Source organism: Trematomus bernacchii, unplaced genomic scaffold (genome assembly GCF_902827165.1).
Source record: "Trematomus bernacchii unplaced genomic scaffold, fTreBer1.1, whole genome shotgun sequence".
Classification (NCBI taxonomy): domain Eukaryota; kingdom Metazoa; phylum Chordata; class Actinopteri; order Perciformes; family Nototheniidae; genus Trematomus; species Trematomus bernacchii.
This window is the reverse complement of record NW_022987622.1, coordinates 145665-168838: the sequence shown is the minus strand read 5'-3', so window position 1 is coordinate 168838 and position 23174 is coordinate 145665. Positions and strand designations below refer to the sequence as shown.

At 40.6% G+C, this 23174-nt stretch overlaps 3 long non-coding RNA genes across 3 annotated transcripts; all 3 read right to left on the bottom strand.

The window, feature by feature from the left end:
- Positions 1-23: 23 nt before the first annotated feature.
- Positions 24-3206, bottom strand: LOC117484360. The gene is made up of 3 exons (XR_004556129.1): positions 3124-3206; positions 1285-1378; positions 24-96 (listed from the first exon to the last, which is right to left on the bottom strand). It is a non-coding gene; the product is annotated as an uncharacterized LOC117484360 (long non-coding RNA).
- Positions 3207-5377: 2171 nt separating this feature from the next.
- LOC117484354 lies at positions 5378-10817 on the bottom strand. The gene is made up of 2 exons (XR_004556124.1): positions 10775-10817; positions 5378-5673 (listed from the first exon to the last, which is right to left on the bottom strand). It is a non-coding gene; the product is annotated as an uncharacterized LOC117484354 (long non-coding RNA).
- Positions 10818-21921: 11104 nt separating this feature from the next.
- Positions 21922-22766, bottom strand: LOC117484359. The gene is made up of 3 exons (XR_004556128.1): positions 22601-22766; positions 22198-22260; positions 21922-21961 (listed from the first exon to the last, which is right to left on the bottom strand). It is a non-coding gene; the product is annotated as an uncharacterized LOC117484359 (long non-coding RNA).
- Between the last annotated feature and the right edge of the window lie 408 nt (positions 22767-23174).

The window sequence follows — 23174 nt, the reverse complement described above, 5'->3', positions numbered from 1 at the left end:
GTGGGGGTGACGGGAGTGATGGAGGTGGTGGGAACCTGGGCGGAGCCGAGGCGGCTGGAGGCTGAGGAGGAGGTGGGGGTGACGGCTGTGGACGGGCTGAGAGGAGAGAGAGGAACAAAAGTGGGTCATTTTATATATATATATATTATTTATTTATTTACCCATGTAATCTTGTATTTCTATTATATTTATTACATATTATTGTTTTTTTTAATTAATTTTTTTTCTTTATTCACCAATGTATTATTTTTGTATTTGTACTAATTATTATAATTTTGTTCTATCATTATTATTTCTATTATTGTAATTTGTATGGCTTCATCTGATGTTTGTCAGGATTCTTGCAACTGTTTTTACTTGAACATCACTGGTACATTTTTTATATTTTTTAAATGTATTTACTTTTATTATTCTCCTGTGTATTATTTGCATCAAATACTGCCATGCCATTATAAATAAATATATAATATTTTACATTACACTTCATTTAGCTGACGCTTTTATCCAAAGCAACTTACAATTACCAATTACAGGGACATTCTCCCTGGAGTAACTAAGGGCTAAGTGCCTTACTCAAGGGCACACTAGTGGTGGTGTTCCTGGTGGGATTTGAACTCACAACCTTCCGATCTTCAGCCCACCACTATCCCTATCACTATAATATCCACTGAATAAAATGTTTAACAAACATCTGTTAGGATTTTTAACTTCCACACACTTCAACAAAATAAAATAACTCAAATTATAAAAATGTTCTATATTTTTTGAACACTTTTCTTAATTTTATTTGGCATTTAATTATTTTGTGCAAGAAACCAAGAAAATAGCATGTATATGGTAATATGGGAAAATGTCTCCCTCTGGTGGAGAATAGTAGCAAGTTCATTTCTAAAGCCAGGGCCCTGAAGTACTTATAGATCCCAATTTGGGACATGTTTGTGTTGCAGCGGCATAAAAAGACATGGCATTGTACAATACAAATTAAAATACAAGAAAGTAGAAAAAATACATGTTGAATTTACAAATGAACAATAACAAGATATAAAGCAAGTCTATTATACAGGGATGGATTTTATAAAAATGGGTCTCGAATGGAACATATTTTATTTGGCTAAACGCTTATTATGGACTTTTGATAGGAGCTGAGGTCACACTTTCATAATTAAATCAAAACCGTGTACGTTTAAAAAAAAATATATATATGCCACCAAGTAGTCCACACACACCGTCAGCAGCTGTTTGGAGTAAATGTAGTGTTATAAAAAGATGTGTATTTAAAGTGACCTGGTGGAGGAGTTGCTGGCTGCAGGGACGCTGCTGGAGCTGCTGCTGCCCAGCAGGTTAGCCAATCCTGGGCCAGCGAGGGCCCCGAGGCCCCCTGAGGGCGAAACATCATGTTATCATCTGAGATAAACTAACCATAAATAACATTCATGACATATTGTTAGAGCCAGTATTTCGTTTTTATAAGAAAGGCCACCTAATCGTGACGTCTGTAGTCAACCAGAGTATAAAAGACTACAATTCCCACGTCGTCTCCTCTAAAGTGACAGAGATGGGAAACCTGTCAGAAGGACGGCGTCGAGGAACAGTTTTTAACCGTTCGATTACCCTTTAAGTTATGATGTTATATAAGCCTCATCAAGAAAGAAAGAATACCTAAGTTGTTTGTTATTTTAGTTGCCTCTTTGTTTTGACTATTGTAAAGCCCTCTTTTCTTTCTTGCATGTGTAAACGTTTGTTATTTTATTTTGAGCAAACACATCTCTCGTCTCTTCAACTGTAAGTAATGTAAGTTATAAAATGTCTGTTTAAAGCGTCTAGTGGCTTGATAGAAAGATAAGGAAGGAAGCCACGACAGATATTAGGCTTGTTTGAGACGAGCTGCGGCTCGCCTCGAAAGTAGACGAGAATAGCCGATCGCAGCCGGGGGAGGTCTCAAAAAGCTCGCCTGAAGTCGGACAGCTCGGAGTCGGCTTCTTCTTCTTCTTCTTCTCTCGGTTTTTTGGCGGATTTCAAACAACTTTAAGGTGCATACCGCCACCTCCGGAGTCGGCTTGACTCGGTTTGCATTTATAAATGCACACGGCATCTATTTGCACGTCTGTCCGTCCTGGGAGAGGGATCCCTCCTCTGTTGCTCTCCCTGAGGTTTCTCCCATTTCCCCTTTAAACTGTGGGTTTTTCTCTGGAAGTGTTTCCTTGTATGATGTGAAACGTAAGGACAGAGGGTGTCGTATTGTCATACTGATATTCTGTACAAACTGTGAAGTCCACTGAGACAAATGTAACATTTGTGATATTGGGCTATATAAATAAACATTGATTGATTGATTGATAAAGAATGGACAAATGTGTTTAATCGTTAATGTCAGATATGTACTAAGTAAATACATTTGTTCCTGCTCAAGATTAGATTCAACTTTATTGTTATTGCACAGATTACAGGTACTGAGACAACGAAATGCAGTTTAGCTTCTAACCAGGAGTGCATAAAGCAGTAAAGTGAAAAGTAATGTACACAATCTACAGAATAAAATATAGAATTAATTGAATGATGAAAAAACAGTGAGGGGTATGAATACACTATATACACAGTAGCCTAGCCTAGTATGAACAGTGTGTTGTATGAATATGCTAAGATATATAAAGTATGACAACGGTAAGCAGTGCAAGTATAGTATAAAATATATAGATATTAATGTCATGATGATAAACATTGTGGAACAATGATGAAAAATGTGAATGGAAGTGGCGACGTAAAACTGACACAAAACAACACACTTTTGCCGAGCCAATGGAGAGTTTCATCTCCAGCACGGGGTAAAACCCACCAATGAGCGCTCAGCTCGAGATACCAGCAAGTCGTTTCCCATCAAGCATTTCGCTTCCGCAGCCCGGGGAGAGAAACTGCGCCGCCTCGCTGCGCCTCGCTCTCAAGTCTGCGGGCGTCTTTGTCCCGCGAGATTTCAACGTCTCATGTAGGCGAGCCTCCTGAGCAAGTCGGACAAAATGACTAACCATCATGCAACGCACGAGCAAGACGTTGATCGCAATTGCGCAGGTCTGCGCAGGTCTCGCTTGTCTCAAACAAGCCTACACTCTGTGAGTTTCTCTTCCGTACCGATCCCGCCCAGTCCAGTCGGTCCGATGAGCTGCATCAGCTGGTTGTGGCTCATATTACCCAGAAGGCTTTGCAGGCCGCCCTCACCTGCACGGGAGAACAAGAAAATCCAGCATGACAATTAAAAAAATGTATAAAGAAAGCGTAACTAGACAGTATGAAGTTGACTTGTGATTGTGTTCAGGTTTTATGTTTCAGTATTTGTAACTGTGACATAATAATGCTTTTATTTGACTTTGTTATGGTTATTTAATTTTTTTCTTTTTTAAGAAGGGGCAGGTAAAATGAGATGTACTTCTCCCTGCTCCTTTCCACCATGCGCTATAAAAACTAAACTGAAAAAACAACCAGTATAAGTGTACATGTTTAGTTTGTTTAATCAGAATCCCTTTATTAGTCCCACAGAGGATACATGAACATTGTTACAGCAGAAAGAGCCAGAGACAGCTCCATGTTACCTAAAGCATGCATACAACGAAGTATTACAGATTAAAAAAAAAAAAAATTATAATAGGTGTTATAGTCTGTGTTGTTGTGTGGGGGGTCTACTAGGGGTCGTGGTGGTTATATAGTCTGACCGCTGCAGGAAGGAAGGACCTGCGGTATCTCTCTAATGTGTAGGTGGTCCAATACTTTTGTCTATATTGTGTATAATTGAGTATCATCCGCATAACAATGAAAATGTCCCGAGTGATTCCTTATTGCCTAAAGGAAGCGTATATAATGTGAACACAATAGGTCCAAGCTCTGAGCCCTTATGCTTTGCTGTGGCAAAACTGGCTGGATTAAATCAAACAGAACTCTAAACACATTTTCAGCTCTGCACACAATCTGCAATTCAACTCTGCACTTTCTAAAACACTGCACACGGTTCTCTGAGTAACACACAGAGATCTGACATATTCACCTGTCAGCCATTTTCAACACACTGCCATTAAACATGCTACACATATGAGCCAATGAACAGATACACATGCCAGCTGACCGTTAACGCCTGGCTGCTTTACTGCTGACTCATCAATCAGGATAAAAGTACAAGAAGTGGGATATTTATTTTAAAAATGTGTTTTTTTTTATCACAGAGCTGAGAAAATAATATTTATTATAAAAAACATCAAATATCCTGTTTATGAAATACACAAGAAAAAAAAAAAGATTTAAGAACAAATTAACATTAAATTTAAGCAAAACAAATATTATGCTATTTGGAAAACATAAAACAAATCCTCAGGTGCAATTAATACTAGATAACATAAACATAGAAAGAGTATATGAAATGAAGTTCCTTGGTGTGGTTTGAGACCACAAGATCAGCTGGAAACCTCATATCAATCATGTAAAAGCTAAACTGGCTAAGACTATCTCAATATTGGGGAAAGCAAGACACATTCTGGACTACAACTCATTATGCTCTGTATAATACACTCATATTGCCATGTCTGAGTTACTGTGTGGAGATTTGGGGAAACACTTACAAAACCAACCTACAGCCGTTATGCACATTACAAAAAAGGGCTATAAGAATAATCAATAATGTTGGATATCTTGAACACACTCATTCATTATTCTTGAAGTCACACACACTGAAGTTTACTGATCTGGTTACATTTAAAACGGCACAAATCATGTACAGAGCAAGACATAATCTACTTCCTAGGAAATTACAAACATTGTTCATAGACAGAGAGGGCGGGTATAATTTGAGAGGAAATCTACATTTGAAACAACTCAAGATCAGAACAACTGTGAGAAGTATGAGTAGAACAATCTGTGGGGTGATTTGATGGAACGGTTTGGAGCAGGAGTTCAAACAAAGCACAAATATAATTCACTTTAAAAGGATGTACAGAAACACTTTCTTGGAAAACTATGAGAATGATTTAAGGTGATTGAAGATGAGAAATGATTGTAAATGTATGTATAAATGTAAATATGTAAGTAGGAATAACTTGCAGAAATGATTTAAAGGATAATCATTGATCAGCGGTAAGTAAGGGGTGGGAATTAATAAGCATTTGCTTCCTCCCGCTCCCTTTCGGACACATATGATTTATTATTATTATTATTAATATGATTATTGATAAATACTGTATTCTAACAATACGGTATTCTGTTTTTCACATTTGTTATTTTTTATTTGTTTTTTTAATCTGTTCGAAATAAAGATGGAAATGAAATGAAGTCGTTAATTCATGAGAAAAGCACTCAGATAGAAAGTCAGAAACATTTGAAATATTTGTTTAAAACAAATGTAATAAAATGTCCAAAGAAAGTATTCAGAGTAATTCTTATTACAGTTTTATAATTGTTTTATATATTCCTCAAATGACCTGCTTTGACTGCAGCTTGAGAAACTTCTGGATTCAGTCTGAAAGCATCCTTTTTTAACTTTAAACATGATCTTTAATAATGTTGTAGTTTAGTTTAACTCTGAGAGGTGGACTGGCTGGACTCCTCACTGGGACTCTGGTTCTGGAGCAGCTTGCAGGGTCCAGGAGTTCTTGGAGAGAAGGAGCGCTTCCTGCCGCAGGACTCGGGGGATGGGAGTTCCTGAACATGGAGAAACAGCTTCAGTTATTATGCTCCAAATATCTGGAACAAAGTCACAGAAAGAATGTGTCTGCAGCTCAGAGAGTCCTGCTGGGAACCCACACATGTTGAGGAGCCCAAAGTGTGATGAGAGAAATGTACAGTACGGGTCCCCAGCACATAGAAGCTGCCAGATGCTAACCTGCATATGGTGGGAGAGCTTTACAGATCAGGAGGGGAACTAAGTACATTTACTCAAGTACTGTACTTTTACATTACATGTTACTTGTTAGACGCTTTTATCCAAAGTGACTAACATACTCAATACTGTGGACAATCCCCACAGGAGCAATTTGGGGTGAAGTATCTCAGGGACACAACGACATGCTGACTGCAGTGGGGTTTGAACCTGTGTTCCCTTGATCCGAACATCAACGCTCTACCCACTGCGCCACACGCCTCCACACTTAAGTACAATGTTGAGGTACTTGTACCTTTCCTGAGTATTTCCATGTTATGCTACTTTGTACTTCTACTCCACTACAGTTCAGAGGTACATGGTGTACTTTTACTCCACTACATGTATTTAATACCTGATATGATCAATAATTATAAAACTTATCTTAAACTTATATTATTCTGAAATGGACCAATCTGCACAATGACTACTTTTGGTACTTTAACTATATTTTGATGCTAATACTTTTCTACTTGTATTGAGTAACATTTGAATGCAGGCCTTTTACTGTAACAGAGTATTCCTACAGATGTAGCAGCTTATTTCAGACTCCAGCTTACAGCTTCCTGCCTGCTACCTGCCTAAGACCAGTATCTGGGAATGTTAAGCCCTCCCACTATTTTCCAAGAGGGCGTTGCCAGATTTTCAATTTCAGGATTTAACCAGGAGATGGCGCTTCATTCACAAATACAGGAAGACAACTTTTCATGGACTTTCAGTTTTGTTTAGAAGAGCATTTGAACACATCAATATTTTAGATCAAATAAAGTATATCTAATCTTGTAATTCAATGATATATAGTCTTTATATATTAAATAATCATAATAATAATGTAAATGTTTACATTATACTTCTTTATTTGTCATGCGGTCTACCTACGCTGTAAAATGTATTATCTCTTCAATTTACACACGGCATCTATTGCACTTCTGTCCATCCTGGGAGAGGGATCCCTCCTCTGTTGCTCTCCCCGAGGTTTCTCCCATTTTTCCCTTTGAAATGTGGGTTTTTTTCTGGAAGTTTTTCCGTGTACGATGTGAGGGTCTAAGGACAGAGGGTGCTCATACTCATACTGATATTCTGAACAAACTGTGCTGTTGTATTTGCTGTAAAGTGTCTTTACTGTAGGGTATTTTTATTATATGTACAGCACTTTGGCAACAGAAGATGTTTTTCTTTAAATTGAAGTTAAATGCATCAATCTGGTGCACTTTGAGGGCAAAATTAAGAGATTTATGGATACAGCTCTCAACACTCATATGAAACAGAACTGTTATAATAATGATGAGAAACTATGAAATAAGAAATGAATCAAATTAAAATGTAATTATCATATCATATATTATATAGTGTATTGTATTATTAAGTAATATCATACATTAACCCCATTATAGCAGATGCCACATTGAATGGATGAACACATTTATGCATCAATAATTACAACAGAGTATTTCTAAATACAAGTTGTAATCTAATCCTCTTATTTTACACAATTGACAGACAGTGTTATTTGTACGTCAATAGTCATATATTGTCATAACCTTTTTGTGTGAAATAATTAATATTGTTATTATTTCCGCCCACTGTTTGGCGAGCGGCATGAGAAACTGACGGGCTGTCAGGAGAGAGAGAGAGGGAGAGAGGAAAAGAGAGGATCTGTTTCTCCCGTGTTATTATCCAAAGTTAATGTAAACTTTTGAATAATGTACTTATTATTATAGTGATGAACATTAAACACAAAGCACGTTGGCTGATTTTGGACCCCCTCACTATTTGTTTTCACTACTTTAATTAAATGTTTGATAAGTGCATGCAGATCACAGTACAGTATGCTCGTTCAGTAAAACACGTACACAGATAAATTATTTTGTATTCCAAAAATCAGGAAGTAAAGTCCCCTGGTTTGCGACAAGATGTGAAGTCAACAGATAGTCACTCAGAGGGGGGTACTATTTATTTTCAAATGCATATAGGCAATGCCATTCATTTACATGTAGGCAACACTGCCCTTCCAGTCAAGAATTTGAATGGGATGGGGAGACGTGTGTGATTAAAAATGAGTGGCCAAACTAGGACTTAGTTTTTCAAAAGAGAAAATGCAGATATTACACTCAGAAAAGAAATGGTAGACATATCAGTACTCTTAGGCCCAGGCTCCACGGGAACGCATACGGCAAAACGCATAGGATTAACGCAAACGCAATCGCCAAAAAGCTTCCGTCCACACGCAATATACACCGGATAGTGTCTTGCCACACGAGACAGCTCCGTTTAGATCCAACCGCTGGAAAAGCTGCAGTACATATGCCGAGCCTGTACGTGGCGCTGTAACTTCCTCCACAAAAGCAGCAACTTCCTCCACAAAAGCAGCGAAGAAGAATGGTTTTCATGGCTGCACTTCTGTTTATTCTCCGCGGTGGGGGCCGAGGGAACCGGGCAGAGTTTTTCGCCGGTCAACGTGTGTTAAAGTTTAAATCTTCCGGACAAAATTATAAAAGTGCCGGTCAAAGGTCTTCTTTGTTATTTATTGAGCTTTAAAACAAATGAATAACGACTCTATATAATGATATATAATAATAAAATACACGGAGCCTGTCTCTTTTTCCTCTCTTCTGACAGCGTCAGTGTCTGTCTCATGCAGCAGCTGATCCAGTAAGTAAACCCGACAGTAAAAATAAACATATTTATAACTAGTTTAGGTAGTTTGAGAGGTAATTAAAATAGCTAAGGGTGATGATCTGACTTGAAGTGTGTGTTTTGCTCCCGCTGCATCACAGCGGGAGGAGCTGCGTGTCTCCGTCCTGTCAGATTAGACTTCACTCGCGTTTATGTCCATATCGAGATAAAGATAAATAATCTGAATTCAGTGTGCAGTGTACTTTTGCGGGGGTGAGCAGCAGAGGTGGGGAGAGGCGGGGCTATTGCGTCGTCATTATCAGAAACGGATGACCGTATAGGCTACCACACGGCCCCGTTGGACCCCCCAGAGCGCTCCGTTCCCAGATCTATCCACCTTTGGACCCGTTGTCGTTTGCAGGGTCCGTTTCTACCGTTCCGTTACGGCGTCGTGTAGCAAAAAGGGCTATACGCAAGAGAAATATGCGGATACAACCCGTTTTCGTTCCCGTGGAGCCTAGGCCTTAGTGCCAAGTTGTCTCAGACAATCTGCATTTCCTAATGTGGGACAGTTCTGTGCAAAATGTGGGACACTGAAAAGTCTATGTTAAAAAGCCTCAGTCACCTTAATTCATGTAATGAAAACATCTCAGGTCAGTAACACTGAAAGCTAAATGTGCAATACCATGTTCAGCTATGTTACTATTTATAATGTTATTGTTGTTACAACAGAAGATGTTTTTCTTTATATTGAAGTTAAATGCATCAATCTGTGACACTTTTATTTTGTAAGATAGCAAGGGGGGGGCATATTGTGATAACCAGGCCTGTCATAAAATGCACCCCACCCAAAAAGATGTTTGTATTAATCCCACCCTCAAGCATTTTTTAGGGTATAGTTGTAGGACTAGTACCAATGAATGGAGCAAGTTTCATGAATGTGACACTTTTATTATGTAAGATAGCAAGGGGTGCATAACGTGGCAAAAATATGCTGACAAAGACTATGTAAACATATATTTTGATTATTATATGACAAATATGTAGAATTAAACAATACATTTTAAAGCACGTGTATACAGACAGGACGTAACAATAATAACAACAAAAAAAGATTAAAAAAAACAAAAACTGAAAAGGAAGTGACGAATGGGGGGGGGAGAGCTGTGGCTGATGGGCCATTAGGTGTGTAAACACACAGCATTCAGACTGTTTAAAAAACGGTAACAACGGACTATTTTTCTTAGCGGATGCATGTCAATTTAAATCAATACATACAACTATTTTTTAAATCAATAAAAACATTTTCTAAATCCATAAAAGCATTTCAATTAATATTGGGAGTCATGTCGTTACTTTGTTGAGAATGTGGCCATGTAATAAGCGGGATAATTTGCAGCGACTTGGTCATTGTGGGGGAAAATAACACGTCGGGATCCTGATCTGCCTGACAAGGCTCCATTAAAATATAAATATTTTTAGTGAATTACTGAGTTTAGGCATGTTAATAACGTTTTAATGAAGTTGAATACAGAATATTCATATTTGTCAGTGATTTCATGTTAATTCGGCGAACATAAACATAAATGATCGTGGTGAAGATGATGATTAAATTAGGATTAAAAATCAAGAGCCGGCTGCATTTCCTCTCGTTCGTTTTTTTCGACTAAACAACATTATTTTGTTAAATAACAACATGGTGATGTTTTGTAAATGATTACATGTCTTATTTAGCACAGACTATGATCCTATCCGTGACATATGGATCTTAACAAAGATCCGCTATACATTAGTACCAGACATACTGTACATCCAGCTTACTGTGTCGAAGTTGATTTCACATGAGCTCCAGTGTGGAACCCCACTGCACTGATCAATGATCCATTGCAGCTGGCTTCACAATAATTGCATTTATTTATCACGGGGGCGGTCTCAAGTCAGACTGGGGGCAGTCTCTTGATCACGGGCCGTTCACGGGCCGTTCACGGGCCGTTCACGGGCCGTTCACGGGCCGACCACGACCCTCGCGTTTCAAACTGTCCTAAATTAGCTGCTACATCTGTACACTCTTGTACTTCTACTTGTACTCGAGCACAATATCTAAGTACTTCTACTTCTACTCACACGTCACTGTTTTGACAGACAGTTCTTGTGAAGAGAAAGAGCCAAAATGATGAAGAGAGAAAAACAAGAGTGTTGTTTTCCTCTGAGGACATGCTCCATGAAAGAGTTTCATATCTTGATGAATGGAGGATATTCAGTACTCACAGTTCTTCTGGATCTTGGCTCTGATCGTCTCATCATCTCTGATCCTGTAGGGATGAACACAATCCAACAGTTATGGATCCAGTTTAAAATAAGTGTTTGTTCTTTGAGTCAGCTTCAGAGTCCTGACTGATCTCATGCTTTACATCCCATCATATCTTCTCTGCAAACACTACGACTGACTGCCACAGCTCTCAGCTGCATTACAGGAAGTAACAGTCATTAGTCAAGGAGCTAAAAACATCCCATCAAAAACACACTACCTTTTCCACTATTCTGTCAAATCCCATATGTCTGGTGGAAAGTTGATTACTTACTAAATGTGGCTTTGCATTTTCAGCTGGCCTTCTATAGTTGATGGAAGAATGAAAGAGCCTGCAGTCAGTGGGTAACATCACTGATCTGTTGTGATTCCCCAGTGAGAGAAACACCTCCCTGTGTTTCATACAATACTGCTGAACCAGCAGAGACCCCTTACTGACCTGAGGGTCTCCAGTCTGCAGTCTGGACTCTCCAGAAGATCTCTCAGCAGCTTCTCTCCTGAATCCTGCAGATCATTGAGTCTCAGGTCCAGATCTCTCAGATGGATGTTGAACTTCAGAGCTGAGATCAGAGCAGAACAGCTGATCTCTGACAAACTGCAGTCCTCCAGTCTGAATAAAGAAAACATGATGAGGATACAAATCTGTTTATAATCCAATCAGATGTTACTCAACATTTAAATGAATCTGAACAGAAAATTATGTCTACTTCAGAAAGTAAACTTTATCATCTAAAACTAAAATGACTTCAGATGACCTTTATTCAGATGTTATCGTTTACTAAATATTAAATAAATAGATTTACTTTTTACAACTAACATCTATTACAGTTACTTTAAGAAACACTCAACATGTATGTCTGCAGTTCTTACTTCAGTACGTTAAAAGGAAATATGAATATAAGGACATTTAAAACTTTATGGATGTAAGTTATTAATGAATATAAATGAGGTTCAATTACAAAGTGAACATGTGAGATCTCCAGCAGTAACAGAGAGTCAGTGAACTGACCTGAGAGTCTCCAGTCTGCAGTCTGGACTCTCCAGAAGATCTCTCAGCAGCTCCACTCCTGAATCCTGCAGATCGTTCTGACTCAGGTCCAGCTCTCTCAGATGGATGTTGGACTTCAGAGCTGAGGCCAGAGCAGAACAGCTGATCTCTAACAACCTGCAGTCCTCCAGTCTGAATAAAGAAAACATGATGTAACTTTAGAAAACAATGTTCCTGTTTGAAATAACTCCAGGTTTAATAATCTGTTCAGAGTTAAACAGGGTTTTAATGTCAGAGATGATGCAGAAACAATCCACTGATAATCTGGAACTTTAACTTTGATCAGATGTTTAACAACTCCTTTATCTCCCTCACAGCTCATCAGTACTGACAGCATCTCCACTGACTCATGGAGCACAGAGTGAGTCTGTGGAAGCTCAAACACTCTCCCTCACACATTCACCTTCTCTTTGTTATTCTGATCAATATTCAGTCATTAGCAAAAACGGAACAAATAACAATAACATTGTATTTGTTCAAATTCAGAAAATCTTAAACACAAACAGATACAATAACAGAACAATATGAAGTTCAGTCAGTGAACTGGCCTGAGAGCCTCCAGTCTGCAGTTTGGACTCTTTAGTCCAGAAATCAGCAGCTCCACTACTGAATCATCCAGAGTGCTCCCACCCAGGTCCAGATCTCTCAGATGAGAGGGGTCAGACTTCAGAGCTGAGGCCACGACTTCATAGACAGGCTCTGAGTGTCCCCAGCCAGCAAGTCTATAATAAAACATATATTACAACATGTGTTAAAAAAAGAGGAAACATTATATTAACATCAAGCATTTGATGAAAAAATATTTGACATGTTCTGATAGACATTTGCTGTTAGTCCATTTAATAGAATAATATAATAATATATGATAATATAGTGTAATGAGTTGTCAGTGTGATCTGATCACATGTCTGTGCTCCTGCTGTCACTGACTGTTACCAAAAGAAACAGAAATTAAATGAATCACTTGACAATATTAGAGATGTACATATTTAAATGGTAATTAATATGTGGATGTGAATGATGGATGAAGGATGTTTTGGCTTCTCTGAGCATCTGAACATTTATTGCGCAAACAAACACAATTAACAAACTAATAAAGTTTCAATATTTTCAACTGAATACCATCAGATGTTCCCAGTATATCAGCATTAAGACATAACTCTGTTATTGGTGGGAAATGATATAGATCTGATTTTAAACTGTAACACATTGTGATAAAAACGTGTTTAATGATAAAGAAACTACTAGAAAGTAATAATAACATATTTCTGTGATAACTGTAAGTCCTGCTGTGTGGTGTGATCACATGCTGAGAAACCTCTAAAGTCCTTCATGTGTTTGACATGTCGCCTCCATCACTCAATATGAAGAGAGGAACGCTTCAGTTTAACTATTATTATAAATAAATAGAAGATCAGTGTTGGTTTATTTTGCTCTCAGTATTTAAACAGCAGAAATGTTATAGTGTTTATTTGATTAATTAAACTCCTGATCAACATTAGTTTATAAAGTTAATCACATCTGGACTTACTTGGCCTTCCTGCAGTTCCTCACAGCTGGAATCAGTCTCCGTTTCCCCTCCACTGATGTGTTGTACTGATCCAGGTTCACCTCATCCAGAACCTCCTCTGACATCTGCAGCATGTAGGCCAGAGCAGAACAGTGGATCTCAGAGAGTTCCTTCTCTGATCTGTTCTCTGACTTCAGGAACTCTGTGATCTCCTGATGTACTGAGAGGTCCTTCATCTCTGTCAGACAGTGGAAGATGTTGATGCACCTGTCAGGAGAGATATAATCACTGCTCATCTCCTTCAGGTTGCTGATGGCTCTCTGGATGGTTTCTGGTCTGTTGTCTGTGCGACCCAGCAGGCCTCCTAACAGTCTCTGGTTGGACTCCAGAGAGAGGCCGTGGAGAAAGCGGACAAACAGGTCCAGGTGGCCATTTTTACTATAGAGGGATTTCTCCATGGCTCTCTTTAGGAAGACAGGCAGGGATGGGTAATCCTGATAACTGATGTTGTTAAAGTCTCCCTGCAGGAAGTCCTCCAGTACCTCTGTCTCTCTGTTGGTGTAACAGTGCAACATGTAGACTGCAGCCAGAAACTCCTGAATGCTCAGATGAACAAAGCAGTAGACTGTTTTCTGGAAGATCACACTCTCTCTTTTGAAGATCTCTGTACAAACTCCTGAGTGCACCAAGGCCTCTGTGACGTCAAGGCCACAGCGCTGCAGATCTTCTTGGTAGAACATGATGTCTCCTTTCTCCAGATGTTCAAACGCCAGCCTCCCCAGCTTCAGAAGAACCTCCCTGTCAGCCTTCGTCAGCTGCTGTGGACTCGTCTTCTTCTTCTTCTTCTTCTTCTTCTTCTTCTTCTTCTTCTTCTTCTTCTTCTTCTTCTTCTTCTTCTTCTTCTTCAGCTTCTGTGGACTCGTCTCATGTCCCTCTTCATACTTCTGCTTCTTCCTCTTGGTCTGGACCAGCAGGAAGTGTGAGTACATGTCAGTGAGGGTCTGGGGCAGCTCTCCTCTCTGGTCTGTAGTCAACATGTGGTCCAGAACTGCAGCAGTGATCCAGCAGAAGACTGGGATCAGACACATGATGTGGAGGCTCCTGGAGCTCTTGATGTGAGAGATGATTCTGCTGGACAGGTCTTCATCACTCGATCTCCTCCTGAAGTACTCCTCCTTCTGGGCGTCAGTGAAGCCTCGTACTTCTGTTACCCTGTCCACACACTCAGGAGGGATCTGATTGGCCGCTGCAGGTCTGGAAGTTATCCAGACGAGAGCCGAGGGAAGCAGCTTCCCCCTGATGAGGTTTGTCAGCAGCACGTTGACTGAGGACTGCTGTGAGACATCAGACACAACCTCATTGTTTCTGAAGTCCAGAGAAAGTCTGCTTTCATCCAGGCCGTCAAAGATGAGCAGCACTTTGCAGACAGCCAGCTGCTCTGCTGTGACCTTCTGTAAGGTTGGATGGAAAACATGGAGCAGCCTGAGAAGACTGTACTGCTCCCCTTTGATCAGGTTCAGCTCCCTGAAGGAGAGCGGGATCACCAGACTGACATCTTGGTTTCCCAAACCCTCGGCCCAGTCCAGAGTGAACTTCTGCACTGAGAAGGTTTTTCCAACTCCAGCGACTCCGTTGGTCAGGACCGCTCTGATGAGAGTCTGTTGGTCAGGTAAGGCTTTAAAGATGTCCTGGCACTTGATTGGAGTGTCATGGAGGGGCTTCTTCTTGGAAGCTGTCTCCAGCTGCCTCACCTCATGTTGGGTATTAACCTCTTCACTCTGGCCTTGTGTGATGTAGAGCTCAGTGAAGATCCTGTTGAGGAGGGTTTCACTTTGATCAGTTCCTTCAGTCACACGTTCACATCTCCTCCTCAGACTGAGCCTATGTTCATCTAAAACCTCCTGCAGACCACTATCTGCTGAAAGAGAAGGAAACGGGAGAGAATGAGGGAAATGCTCTGAGAATCTAATTATAACATAAAACAACAACAAACAGACTGAGTTTAAATGTTTTATAAACAGCTTACTGTCTATGCTCTACAACAGTATACCTATTCAAAAACAAATGAACCAGGAAGAGGAATAAGACGCTGCATGTGTTCGGCCTCTTACCTCGTACAGTTCTGGTCTGACTGGCTGTCTGCAGTCCAGCTCTGGTTCTGGGTCTTTTCCCACACTGGGGACAGGAGGGGTCTCCTGATGGAGGTCTCTGCTCCCAGTATGAGGTGATGCACTGTCTGCAGAACCAGTGTCCACAGCTGGTAGAGACTGGATCCTTCAGGACGTCCTGACACAGAGCACAGCTGGACAGCTGCTCCTCCACAGGAACACCACTCTTCCTCTTCCCTCTGTGGAGATGAACACATCCTTTACAGCACGTCACATTAGTGGAGCTGATTCTCACCAATGGGCAGAGCGTCACAAACGTCACTCGCAAGATGAAATGTGTCACGCTACACGAATACGCAGGTGACATGAATTTCACCTCTTCACTTTCTTGGTGTCTCCAGGCACGGATCTGGGTCTTTGCATTGACTCTACATGTAATCACACAAAGCTCTATTATATCTGCTAATGCTAAACACAACCAGCTCACAAAAAAGTTACACACAATAAAAAACAGCTCTGGGTCAAATTGACCCGATTGGCGGTTCTAGTGTTAAAGAACAGTTTAATATATTAGATGTAGGGCTGTCAAGTTAACGCGTTAATAACGCGTTAATAACGCGTTAATAACGCGTTAACGCAAAAAAAATTAACGCCACTAATTATTTTAACGCGATTAACGCATGTGTATTTTTTGTCCTCGGCCGCCGTAGTTTCAGAGCGCATCGAGTGAATACCATCGACAAGCTGATGCTGACAGCCTCGCTCCTGCCGCCCGCTTGTGGCAGACCACACTTCCACGCTCACCGGCAGGCCCGGACTGGCCATCGGGAGGACCGGGAGGGAGTGTGTATGTGTGGCGCGACTCGCGCGAGCGAGGCACACCTTACGTGTTGTTGTTGTTAGCATCTGGTGCTAGCTAGCTGCGCTAACGGATATAAGGAGCTGTTTCAATGACATTTCGCCGACAACTGCGCCGAGCACTTGACTTTATGCAGGTAGCCAGACAGTGGGACATTGTACGAGAAGTCAGCACACTCAGCACGGATAGTACGCGCAACATGATTGCAGCGTCCAGGCAGCCTCCATTGGAGTATATTATGCCTTGAGCTGCACATAGCTCCAACGATTCATCAGTGTATGTACACACACACACACACACACACACACACACACACACACACACACACACACACACACACACACACACACACACACACACACAGTATTATTGTATGAGAGACGTTCCAGGTTGAATTGAGGCGAATATTTGTAATGTTCAGGTTGTTGTGTTTAATATTCATGAGAATATTTGTCATTGTTCAAATGATAATAAACAAACATATAAAGTATATTTGTCCACTCATATGTTGATAAGAGTATTAAAAACTTGAAAGATATCCCTCTAAGGTACATTTAGAACAGATAAAAAATGTGCGATTAATTTGCGATTAATCGCGATTAACTATGGACAATCATGCGATTAATCGCGATTAAATATTTTAATCGACTGACAGCCCTAATTAGATGATATAAAAACTGGATCCTCTTCAGGTCAGGTTACAGCAGAAACTCTTAATTTGTGTCTGAGGGTCCAGGTTCATTACTGAAGTTTATAGAAAAGTCTTTAGACCGGTCACTCTTCAGAGACAGACAGCTGGGGACTGAAGTAGTGATGTGTCGGTCGCGAACGAGCCGATTCTTTTGAACGGCTCTTTGGTACGAACGAGGGGAACCGAGTCGTACTTGGTGAGAGCCGTTCTTCTTATCGTTCAATCAAAGTTGGTCCGCACTCACTGCCTGCCAAAATTCACTCGCCTTTTAAAAAGCTTGATTTTGTTCCCCAAACGTATTCTGTGAAGACCCGCCCCTACTCTGATTTGTAGGTTTCAGCACGAGGAGTTAGGTGGGGTGGGTCTTAACGGAATACGCGAGAGAGAGAAGTCATAACAAGTGGTACTGGACAGATAGACGACGTGTTTTTCGGATGTAAAATGAGCCAAACGCGAAAACGCAGCAGCATTTGGATGCACTTCAACCAAAACCCAGGCAGTGATAAAGCGCACCATTTGTAAAGGCAAAATATCCTTTAAAGCAGGGTCAACAAATAATCTCCATCGCCACTTAAAAACACACTACTAATATTAAGAGTTGCGTGAATTTCATTCAAGGCAAGGCAACTTTATTTACTTAACACATGCAGAGGGTAAATTCAAAGTACATTCACTGACATGAATGACATGGATATGGCGCCACCTTGTGTCATGTTTACAATGCAGATTATTGACATTAGGTCTGGCAATGCAGTCAATCATTATCCTGGTGATTATTTCGCAGATAAACCTAGTAACCCCGCCCCCTTTTTAAAAAAACGGCTCTTTTGAACGGCTCTTTTGAACGGCTCTTTGAAAGGAACGGAGCCATAAGATCCGGCTCCCTTCAAAGAGCCATAATTCCCATCACTAGACTGAAGACTCTGCTCTCTGTCTGTGGAAACAACACATGTTTTAAACATCATTAGTTCATTCAGAGAGCACATTTTGACTTCTGTCTGTTTGTAGATTATTTACTATCGCTGATGACGCCAGGGATCAAGAGTTTAAACGTTGTTACTGTACTGTTACTACGTTTCTTTACTGCGATCATTAAAGAACAGGTTAGATACAGGTTTACATAAAAACTGGATCCTCTTCTGGGGTCTCATTTATAAAGGGATATACGCTCAAAAAATTGCGTACGCCAGTTTCTACGCAATGTTTGCGATTTATAAAATACTAACTTGACGGGAAAATGTGCGGTCCTCCACGCAAACTCTAACCCATGCGTACGCACTAAGCACACACACGGGAGAGACGAGAAACTGCGACACCGTTGGCAGAAGGAAGAATGGAGAGAAATATGTGGAAATAATACCATAAATAAAATGTTACCTCTCATTTATCAAATATGAAGAATTCATTTTCAAACATTGATTAAAGCCAATCTTAAAATGATTAAACAAACGCCTGTTTGAGACTCCTCAGTGCACACAAAAACATAACTTGGAGAAATAAATAAATACGGATATGTTATTTAAAACCACCTCGAATATGTTGTGTTCATGTTATGAAATGTTTTCTCATAAATGATGCGGTAAGCAGGAGGACAGAATAACGTCTAAACTGACGCCGTTTTGCATTTCTATAGGTTGTAGATACGAGCATGGTTTTATATACTATCACGTTTAATCGTGTTTTATGCCGTTTGCCAAGACTTGATAAGTCGCTCGTAAAACACAGGAGGTATGGAAACTAAGAACACCATATGTGGTAAATTGTACAGCTAATATAACACAACACATTAGTTGTATTTCCTTTAACTGGTGGATTATGGATATATAGTTGCTGATCGACAGCTGGAACACAAACCACCAAATACAACAAAATAATTCAGATCCGGTCGTCATGACTACACTCCGGAGGGATTCCCCGATCATTTCTTACAGTTTCTCATCAAGGGGGTGTCTCCTGTCCCCGGGACAAACACACTGCCTGAGGAAGGTTATGTGTATTTTTTTTGTCATTAACTTTTTTCGGACCACTTATTTATTTATTTTGGTGACGATCCGACCTCCATGCTGCTACTCTGGTTCAAACTGCATCCACCAAACAATATGATTTATCTCGACCTCCCCAAAATAACCAAAATCTGACACGGTGCGAGATGTCTTTTTTATGGGCTCAGAACAGTCTCATAATACACACATGCACACAGAAGGATTCACACTTGTATTTCCGGATCCACACTTGTGTTTGTCAACGCACACACAAATGTGTTCCGTTTCATATACATGTAAATAAAATCCAAATACAGAAAAAAGTTTTACATATGTATTTTTGATCCTCACATATTTGTTTTCCGTTTAAATCCCCTGAACCTGCAAACACAAACCGCTTTCTGTGCATGGATCGCTATGCATTCGTGTGTGGGTTTTTTTAGACTCCCCTGACGGTCACCCGATTCGTACTTGTAATTAGAGATGTCCCGATCGGAATCGGGAGAAAAAAATCGGGGATCGGGAATGTTTTTTTTTTTCTTTTTTTTTTTATAAAATATTTTTATTATTTTATTTAATGTTACAAAACAAAAATGACCATGTTCACGTCTTAAAGTCATCCTGAGGCCTTAGTTTTGGTTTAAAATTACACAACATTATGTATGTGTTGCTTCTTTTGGGCTTGTTTTCATAGACCTGGTTGCTTATTTCTCTCAAATCTGGCAACAGAGTGGGCAGGGCGCAGTGTCTATTAGTAGCAGTAAGCTAACAAGAGGCTACGTTCAGCTGGTGCCTCGGGAGTCGGGACAGAGAAAATGTCAGGAGTTTGGAAGTATTATAAAATTGAAAGCGAAGGCAGTGTAACAGCCAGATGCAATGGTTGCAAGGCGGAGGTTCCGCGTGGTGGAAAGAACAGAGCTACGTTCAACACGACCAATCTAATATGCCACCTGAGAAACAAACACCAACAACAACACGACGAGTACACAGCGGCCACTCAGGTAACGGCACTGAAACAACCGACACTTTCAGAGACTTTTAAAAGGAAAGAGAAGCTGCCCCAGAACAGTGAAAAGGCCAAAAAAAGAACAGCCAAGATAGCTGAATTCATCGCGTTGGATGACCAGCCGTTATCTGTTACCTTTTTTTTCTCTTAATGCATTGCATAAAGATCGGATCGGGAAAAATCGGTATCGGCAGATTGTCAAAATCAAATGTTCGGAATCGGATCGGGAGCAAAAAAAGGTGATCGGGACATCCCTACTTGTAATTGTTTCTATCTATAGCAGATCAGATGTCTCCTTCATTCTAAGCCAATCACATGAGCGCGCCCCCACGAGGGTATGATTTATTGCGTTCATGACGTAGCGCTTTATGTACGCATTTTGCGCTGTCCGGAGCAGGGTTTCCGCGGACAAAATTTATTTTACCGGACAAATTTGAAACTTACCGGTCATGTTTCAATAATAATAATAAGAAGAAGAAGAATTGTGTAGCAGAGTTTCCGTTAGCAGGTAATTACCGGACTATGACCGGATAATAACACGGGAGTAAGGATCATCTCTTTTCCTCTCTCCCTCCCTCTCTCCTGACAGCCCGTCAGTTTCTCACGCAGCTCGCTAAAACTTCACTCGCGTTTATGTCCATATCGATCAGATCCAGCTCTCCTGATCGGCCTTTATAGAGAGCACCGATCAAACTATTAAGAGTGAATATCGGCCGATAATGACCGGCGGGGCTCCCCCCCGTTGACAGTTCACTGTCTAGCACTGGCTTCGTAGTGCACTGATCGCTCCACACTCACAACAACTTCATACAGGCATAAATAAAGCAGCTGTATTCACCATACAGGAAACACACATTTAAAACGGTTTTGCCTGCCGTTTTTGTGTACACAGGCATTCATTAATGGTTCGGAAAGTGGCACTGTACCTTAATAATATAAAGGCTTGTATTTGCGTGCATTTCCTGCTCGGAAAGTGGCAATGTACTGAGAGTGGAGGTGTCCTGAGATTAGCGCCTGCAGGCAGGCTCCATGGACCTGTCAGCTCCGGACAGCGCAAAATGCGTACATGAAGCGCTACGTCATGAACGCAAGAAATCTACCCTCGTGGGGGCGCGCTCATGTGATTGGCTTAGAATTGAGGAGACATCTGATTGGCTATAGATAGAAACAATTACAAGTACGAATCGGGTGACCGTCGGGGGAGTCTCAAAAAACCCACACACGAATGCACAGCGATCCATGCACAGAAAGCAGTTTGTGTTTGTAGGTGCAGCGGTTTTAAACGGAAAATAAATATGTGAGGATCAAAAATACATATGTAAAACTTTTTTCTGTATTTGGATTTTATTTACATGTATATGAAACGGAACACATTTGTGTGTGCATTGAAAAACACAAGTGTGGATCATGAAATACAAGTGTGAATCCTTCTGTGTGCATGTGTGTATTATGAGACTGTTCTGAGCCCATAATTTTTTAGCTGTTCTATCGTCATTTCCTGCGATCTTCTTCATGCAGTCAGTCAAAATGAATGAATGAATTAATGAATGAATGAATGGGCGTTTCTTTGACTATTTATAGGCAAATATGGGCGTTACGAGTCGATTGTGATTTATAAAGGGAAACAGGCGTAGGGAGTGCCGTACGCACTTCCCTCGCCGGTACACAATGTTTTGTGAATCGGAAAATGTCGGAACATTTCTGTACCTATTTTTTTGCTTTGTACTACGTAAGCAACCTTCACACGTGAATCCTACGCAAGGCGTTATAAATGAGGCCCCAGGTCAGGTTACAGCAGAAACTCTTACTTTGTGTCTGAGGGTCCAGGTTCATTACTGAAGAGTGGAGGTGGATCTTTAGACCGGTCACTCTTCAGAGACAGACAGCTGGGGACTGGAGATGTGTCCTCTTCCTCATCTTTAAAACCACTCATCTTCTCCAGTCTGAGAGATCACACACACACACACACACACACACACACACACACACACACACACACACACACACACACTCACACCTTTTAGTCTGGCTTGTATCTAGTGTGTGTTAACTTATTAAACTTGCACTGTATCTTTTCTTTCCTGAGGAGCCCCTGTTAGCCACAGATCAACACACACACATGCTGTGTATCATCATAATATTTAATGTAATGTAATTTAATATAATGTCGGTCTGTTACCTGCTGGTATGTTAGGGTCAGATCTCTGATCACCACGTGTTCATTAGGAGGTGTCTCCCCCTGCTGGAAACACAGGAACAACACGTGGTAAATACACACAATATGTTCTCAGTTAATGAACATTTCTCGAAAGCTTCACTTCATTAAATGCTTTAATATTACCAGTGACCGACTGTAACTAAGTATATTTCCTCAAGTACTGTACGTTGTTTTTGTTTAATCCAATACATCTCAGAGGGAAAAATTGCACTTATTACTGACTACATTTATCGAACCCACATGGTTTCATCTAAATAACAAATTATCATTATTTCATTACAAATACAATGTTGGAGACATGTCTAGAAAGGGAGAACAGATTTATGTTTTAGAAATCATTTGCTTCTTTCCACCCGAGATTTACCTGGTGACCTTTGGAGGGGGCCGACCCTTAGGTTGAGAACCTCTGGACTAAACTATCAAACTTTATATTAAGGAGTAAAAAAGCTGCTCTAAGATTAAAGCGTTTGTATTAATAATGTCAGTAATTATGACACACACACACACACACACACACACACACACACACACACACACACTTGTTTAAATCGTAACCATCATAATAATAAACTTGTGCTATGATATTAGGGTCATGCAGAGTCAGGCAGCTGTCCCTTTAAGAGAGAGAGAAGAGAGGAGAAGAGCAGAGGAGAGAGAGAGAGAGAGAGAGAGAGAGAGAGAGAGAGAGAGAGAGAGAGAGAGAGAGAGAGAGAGAGAGAGAGAGAGAGGGGGGGGGGGGGGGTTGGCGCGTGCATGTGTGTGCGCATGGTAGAGCGAGCGAGAGTGAGCGAGCGGTGGTATGTGTTTTTGAAGTGAACGAAGCAGCAGCAAAGGTCTGTTGTGTGTCTTAAACGTTAGATCTGTAACAAAGACCTTAATAAATGCAACGGCCTCCCAAAGAAGAGCTCGCCTGTCTGCCTTATTGAAAAGTGGGTTAT